This window comes from Nuphar pumila, chromosome 10, assembly GCF_984573655.1.
Source record: "Nuphar pumila chromosome 10, dmNupPumi1.hap1.1, whole genome shotgun sequence".
NCBI classification, from domain to species: Eukaryota; Viridiplantae; Streptophyta; class Magnoliopsida; order Nymphaeales; family Nymphaeaceae; genus Nuphar; species Nuphar pumila.
In genome coordinates this window covers 108,749,025-108,757,011 of record NC_143258.1, presented here as the reverse complement: position 1 = coordinate 108,757,011, position 7,987 = coordinate 108,749,025, and the positions used below count along the sequence as shown (strand labels likewise).

The window sequence follows — 7,987 nt, the reverse complement described above, 5'->3', positions numbered from 1 at the left end:
AATGACTGTAATATGTTGTGGCCAAGTGGCAGTGAAATGAAGATAGTTGAATGCCGAGGTGCACAGTTAATGCACATATGAGAGGTTAATACAGATATGAGAGGTGTTGGACTGATGGTTGCGATAGATTTTTATGTGTCAACACAAGACGACCATCAGGTTTGAGGGAGGGTATAATACCACCAGTTGGGAAAACAATGGCAGCACTCTTGCTGACTGAATCTGATACAGACTCAACTTCTTCAAAGCCTATTCTCTGAGATTGTGAATTATTACATAACTCTTCAGCCTTCATGGTCTGGAAAAGCTTAGAGATATAGCTACAAATTAAAAATCAAAATTGATTCAAACCTGCAGGAGAACTTACAATTTCACATTAGTAGATACATTATCAACTGCCCATTAAAGCAAATTTTTATCACTTAGGAAAATAAATAAATAAAGGAAGGGGGGAAAAGCACACTCAACTTTTTCCCAAGGTTGCAACCCAGAGTACCTATCCTTCTGACCTATCTTCTTCATCATTTGTTTCATCTTCACCGTGGTGGTCAGTCTCATCCTCTTTGTTTTGTGGTCGTGGCCGTTGTGTCCCGCTGCTGCGGAGGGACTCCAGTTATAGTCTGCTGGTAGAGAACTCCCCCTAGAAGAGTAAAGAGCAAGCATACCAATCCCAATGGGCTAGCGTACTCATCCCAGATCATAACATTAATAGCCACTGTAAAAAACTCATTGACGACACCAGTGACAGTAAATGCAGTGGCAGAGATTGCCTTCCTTGCTACAAGCCTGAAGAAACTGATCGCCAAGCCAAATATGCAGGATAATGAGACTAAAAAAAAATGCACCAGGCTTGCCCTAATGGCCAATCTTAATACCATAAATGGCAAAGAACACATCGGTATACTCTCCAGTTACGATCCCAAAACAGTGGTGCCATCATTAGCAACAACAAATTGTTATAGAAAACAAAGCCCCAAGTGTTCAACCCCAGATTTGTGACCATGTACTTGATGTACACCATCTCTGTGGTGATTGTAACCAGATAAGCAAATACCCATGAATATGCAGCGAGGGTGAAGGCCGAATTTATGGCAACATATCCAATTGCACCCACCAAGATGATCACCAAAGATGCAAAGGTAAATTTAGATGGTAAAGGCTGCCTCCTAAAGACAGTATCAGCAATGGTAACCAAGAGGGGCGTCAATGATCATAAGACAATGAACGTATCCACAGAGAAAGTTCGTGTTTGTGAAGGTTGCCAGGTAGAAAACGAGTGCAGCAGAGAGGAATTTCTTGGCAGTTTCAATTGAGACTGGGTCATGGTAAAGAAGCCCCAATTTCCCCAGAATCCAAACACCTAATACACATGTAAAATACTGAAGGATATTCATTAGTCCAGGGAATTTGAATTTTGTGATGGCATACTTGTTGATCACAGCAAGGAGGCTAGAGCGCAGAGCATAACCAACAACAAGACTACTTGTGGCACAATATTGCTTGGAAACCTCAAATTTTGATGGCACCATCGTCCAACTTTCTACCTTCAAAGTTATAATCACCAAACCCCAACTTCCAAGCCCTCAACCATTTCTGGGGTTGAATGCTTTCTCTCTCAATTTGGATGGGAAGAAACGATATATTATTCAAAGTTGGTTACTATCACCATTCTACAGATGAGAGCAGAACGAGGAAGAAGGCAGAATTGCGTTGAATTAAAAAGGACCAGAGGAGATACATAGGCCAACACTAGTTGATATGCAAGGTATATGACGACCCAATGATATATGTGATGCAATAGATTATCAGGATGAAGCAGAAACTCCAAATCCATGAATGATCAAAACAAAGCAGAAATTCAAGAATTAATAGGCGGGCAAAGCATAAATCGATCATCAGAAAGAAACTAAAAAAATAGATATGAAAGAGGAGTATAAATACGAAGGGAAATCAAAACAAGACAGACGAAAATTATAACCTACAGTATGACAACAAGAGGATCACATATATACAACCATTGAAATTACATAATCAAAAGAAGGGAAAACAGTAAAGTAAAAAAAAATGTCAGAATAAATGTATTCCGTTGATTTTGCACGCAGGTGGGTCGGTCCTTCTATATGCAGACCGATCCCACCCCTTTGCTTTATAAATAAAAAAAAGAACAACCAAGGAGAATGGAATTTTAACACAAAGAGATGTTACTAAAGAGAGACAAAGTTTTTATGAAGAATCAGGAAGAAAGGGGCAACCACTTACCTGTAACTGCAGGAGATTTGATCTCCTTAGCTCGATCAGAGAGGCTCTGAGAGAAGGAAGAGAAGATCAGGAGAAAAAGGGGAAGAAGAAAGCAAAGGACGAAGAGAATAGGATGACAGAAGAGGGTGGAGGGGTGAAACGCGGTGAAGGATGAAGAGAACCTGCGTGCCTTTTTAAAGATAAAAAGGAAAATTCTGGAAGGGAGGAGTTCGTGGAAGATGGACGTCTGGAGGAAAAAGGTGGCGATGGAGGGAGAGGAAGAGAGTTTGAGAGCGGAAGGGAGCCGTTACAGCTTTTCCCAATTTCCAAAAAGGGGCTCCATCAAAAGGATTTTTTCATAAAATAGTTTTTCAAATGAGGTTTTTAGCAAAACAAGTTTTAAAAAGGGGTTTAAACGGCATATTTTCTGATTTCTTGGATTTTTTGTTATTTTCTTTCAGCATTTTCCACATTTTTTGGTGTTTTTAAGATGAATCTCTGAAACTTACGAGAAAACAAAAGGATTTTTGAAATATTTTATAAATTTTGAAAATATTTACAAGAGAAGAGTTTTTCGAGAGTTTTAACGTTGTTCTTTGGAAAATCCTTCAAAAAATGGGTTAGAAATGAAAAATTGGGTCTGGCTTCAAACAAATTCGTGAAATGAGTGAAAATTTTTATCAAAATTGACCTGATTATTCAAAAGATAGACCCAGGGGGCAACAAGGGAAATTTTTAGGGTTTTTGGAAAATTTGGGGTGTTCACAAGGACGCAAGGCAACAATATGCTCCCACAACCAGGCCTACAAAATCAATATATTAGTAAGACTATAAACTTCAACGATCTTAGTCTACAACTACCAAATATATAATAAACAATTACCTGAACAAATGGCCAAAAATCTACGATTATTTTTGTACCATTACTCGCACGGTAAAGTTGATTGTACAAGTGTGTGAGCATAGCAGCACCCGATGCATAGTTCTGGACTTCATCTAAGTCTTCCAAGAACTGCAGCCACATGTAACTTATCATCGAACCAAACAAATCTGAAAATAAAGTAAGTTCAAAAAAATAAAGAAGAAAGTTGTGCAACTCTTGGTCACTCTTTCAGATGCAAATGTAGTGGACCGACCCTCCCATTTATTATAGAAAAATGAAACTTTTATCGATGTGAAATTGCTTCCACAAGAAATACATTGACCCCAGTCTTCCATCAACATTCCTAGAAGGGTCGTGCACTTGTTCCTTGCGTTATAGTTTGAATCCCATACTAGGACGGCACTTCCATGGCACTTAAAATTCGTAATCTGTGTCACATCTTCTAGGGTCATGGTGATCTCAAAATGATAAAACTGAAATGTGTTTGTCTTATTATTTCACTTATTGACCAGGTGGGTCATGGTGTTTTAGCATGTTTCAAAATAATGCTGGTACAAAAGGCCATCGAATTGCATATTTCATAATCGGTTTTTCTGATATTCACTCAGTTGTCCATACCACGACAGAACTACATGCCACTAACATCGCCCTCTGAGCTTTTCACCTGGTGCTTTATTTCTCTTCTGACCTTCCTGTAACACAAAATAGCATATTATTCGTATTAAATCAAAATTAGTCTCATATGTACTTCTATACATCATTGTACACAGTAATCGCTATACATAATAATACCTATAACAGTAAATTGTTCACAATAATCGCTATCACAATAATCGTTATACATAATAATACCTATCACAGTAAATCATTCACACTAATCATTATACATAGTAATCGTTATCACATTAATCGCTATACATAGTAAATGCTACCACAGTAATCGTTATACATAATAATACCTATCACAGTAAATCATGACAGACAAGAGCGATTTATATACCTTGGTCACACTTTTCTTCTCTTCATCTCCTCCATCCATCCTCTGCCTTTTTTGTTGCTCCATCATTCGCTCAACCTCCTCCCGCCGATGCCTTTCTTGTTCTCCATTCATTCTCTTCTCCTATGCCTTTTTTGTTGCTCTTTCACTTTGTCGCCTCCTTCCTCTGCTTTTTTACTTCTTCTTTCTTTCGCCTCCCTTCTCTACTTTTCAATTTCTTTCTTCATTTCCTTTTTTTTTTCTTCCTCCTGCTTTTTCCATTCTTATTCCTTCTCTTCCTTCTATTTTTTTCTTTCCTTTAACTTTTCTTCCTCCTCCTGCTTCTTTCTTTTTCTTTCTTTATCTTCCTCGTCCTCCTTCTTCCTTTGCCTTTCCTTCTCTTCCTCGTCCTCCTTCTCCTTCATTTGCCTTTCATTCTCTTCCTCGTCCTCCTCCTTTTTTTGCCTTTCCTTCTCTTCTGCATCCTCTTTCTCCTTATCCTTCATTTTCCTTTCCTTCTCTACCTTATCCTGATGCTTCTTCCTTTGTCTTTCCTCTTCCTTTGTCTTCATCATTTGTCTTTCCTTCTCTTCTTCCCCCTCCTTCTTCTTCTTCAATTGCCTTTCCTTCTCCTTCTCCTCCTTCTTATTCTTTCTTTGTTTTTCCCTCTCCTCCTCCTCCTCCTTCATTTGCCTTTTCTTTCTTTGCTTTTCATTCTCCTCCTTCTTCCTTTGCTTTTCATTCTCTTTGTCATCCTTCTTCATCTTTAGTTCTTCCTCATTCTTCTTTCTTTGCTCTTCAGCCTCAATATCTGATGAATAAAGCTCTGCATTATACAATTCTAATGCTTTGTCTCTGTCTTTATCATTCTCAATATTCATTATATTTTTGCACCTTTCATAACACTCTTATATATGAGATCGGCGGATAATTTCTTCAACAGTCATCCCATCGAACGATGGGGGCTTTCTTGTCTTACGAGCTTTACTCTTTGTTAACCTGCACAACACATAAATTTAACTGCATCATTATATGTTATAACCGCCTCTTCAAGTATATAATATTACAAATTATCCCATTCGTTAAACAATCACCAACATTACAAATCATCGCAATATTTGGCTTCATAAGTAAACATCGTTGTAAGATTTAGCAAACTTAAGTACAAATCGAGGTAACTTCATAAATGCACATCGCTACTGCTTTAAATGTATAAATCATTTTTGCTTCAAACTTATAACTTATTATAGAAATCGCAACCTTCATAAGTACATATTGTTGTAACATTTAAGCTTTATAAGTAAACATTGTTGTACGATTTAACAAACTTAAGTACAAATCATGGTAACTTCATTAAATTGGTACTGCTTGAAACGTATAAATCATTACTGCATCAAACGTATAAATCGCTACTGTATTAAATATATAAATCATTGTTGCATTCCAACGTACAAATCGTGTAAAAATTTAGCCTTCATAAGTGCATATCGTTGTAATGTTTGACCTTCATAAGAACAAATCGTGCTAACTATTTTTTGATGCCCAGAAGGTGGATAGGTACAAATCAATTTATTTTAATATGAAAATATGTGTTATTTAGCATGAATAGTACAACTAGTTGTAAGATTTAGCATTCAGATTTACAAATTGATTTGTTTACATAACTAAATCTTAAAAGAAACTCACGGAAATGCCATGTGTTTTGGTAATCCAACAGTGGAGGAGAAACACCCAGAATATAGATGCAATCGATGGTGGCAACAATGCTCTCACTGTGCAGACGACGACAAAGGGTGCTCTGACGGCAACAGACGATGGTAAATGGTGCATCATCAGATGGAGCTCTTGTTACAACAGATGGTGCAAACGTTTACTGCTTAGGGCAAAAAATGAAAGGTTTGGACTTTAAAGAGTTAACACACTATAAGAAAAATGTTAATTAACGACAAAAATTTGTGATGAAAATAATTCGTCGCAAATTTTCGACGAATTAACTAGAGAAAATTAGTCATCCCTAAAATTGAAATTAGTTGAAGCATTAGCAATAGAAAAAATCTGTCTCAAAATCCGTAGCTAATTAGCGATAGATTAACGACGAAAACATTCTGTCTCAAACTTCATCGCAATTGAGACGGAATATTTTCATCGCTACTTTTGGATATAAAATGGCCAACCAAGCTGCGAAATTCTCTCTCTCTCTAATTAACAAGCTTTCCATTGAGACAAGATGTTTGTCTGGTTGATCATGCTTTTACTTGGTTCGTTTGTGTTTTTTAATCCCATAAACTGTTTGAAACTGTTTAACTAGTACGCATACCATTTTTTTTCGAAAGGCAAGCTGGGGTTAGGCGGACCCCTACCAGAACAACAGCCACCCCATGTGGCAGAGGGATTCGATCCTGGGCCTTCAGCTTGACACATGACCCCGCTTACCACATGGGATACCACCTCCGTGGTAGTACGCATACATAATGTGCCTGGGCATTTCCACCAATTCTAAAAGAAATTCCCATACTTGTTCGGTATGTAGGTTCTTATTAAAAGCCTCCAGTATTTGTCCATCTTTTGAGGCTTTCTTTGGACAAGTATTGGTAGTCTTTTTAATACATTGGGTTGCTTATTTATTGTCAGCTGTCAAAACTTATATACAAGTTTCGTTCTGATAGTTCTTTGTAAGGAGCATTTCCCTTTTCATTGTGATAAAGTAAATTCTCATCAGAGTCAAGTTAGTTGTTCTGTCAATAACTTGAGATCTTTCAACCTTCAAGCCATTTTAGTTGTACATTTGTGAGTTGCTACTGTTTTATGGCTGGATGTCTAGTATCACAGTTGCCCTCAAGAAGAAAATAGATGTTATTGGTATCTTGTGCATTTTCGGAGTTCTGATCGGTTTATACCAATACATCATGCCCAGAGAAAATGTGAAGCATATCCCTTAAATTCAGGATCAAGTTTGAGCGGCATTGGACATTCTTGCTCATTTCTATTTTTTCAAATGCTTCCACCGTTCACACACAGCATGCTTTCGGTTATATGTGCGACACTTTATTTTCTTTTGATATTTCACTTCATGTTTGTGCAGGAATGATGGTTTTAAAAAAATCAAGTAAAAAAGTTAGGGCTTGCAGCAAGGAAATCTAAACTGAAAGTATGGGATTGCATTTACTGAAACTTTCATTTGTGTTATAAGTACAGGAAAAGATAGAATATAATGTCATTGAGACTTTGTAATTAATATCGATCTTTTGTACTAACAGCTCATGGTTAAATGGCCCAACTGAAAAATGAGCACATGCTTTTCCCTTGGTTAATTTGTTTCTGTTTGGAAGACTGAATTTCTATACCAGAAATTTGATTGCCTTATATTATGCCCATCACTTGTTATGTGTCATGTATACTTTCTCAAAAAAAATATCAAGGATTTTAAAAATACATGATCTTTTTTAAAAATTTCAAAACTAATATTGCTAGATTTGGCGACTATGGTTTCGATATATGTGGCATATCACTCTTTAGTAGTAAAATCTAGTTTGGGTTCTATGTAGAAAAAAATTCACACCTACTGCTTCTTTGCTCTTGCCATTGATGGTACGGTGAAGATCCTGTTATTTATGTTATTAATGGTATTTATGTTTTTTTTTGCATAAAAATAAGTCCTCACCCTGCTGGCATTTTCCAAAAAACATTTTGGAATAAAACTATTTGTTGCAATTTACCTATTCAAAATTAAATTTACTTATTTGTTGCTTATATGGTGATATAAAAATTGTTACTTGTTAATCGTCTTTATAGGATCCCTCCTCTAGCCAGGGCTCTCAGAGTTCTTCCGCCAACATCAACTCTCAGCGTCCGACTGATCCTGCTATTTCTTGGGATGGTGTCCGCCAGCT

General features: G+C 36.9%; 1 pseudogene; it reads right to left on the bottom strand.

The window, feature by feature from the left end:
- Nucleotides 1-554: 554 nt before the first annotated feature.
- On the bottom strand, nt 555-1,529 carry LOC149827844 (GDP-fucose transporter 1 pseudogene; annotated as a pseudogene).
- Nucleotides 1,530-7,987: the final 6,458 nt, after the last annotated feature.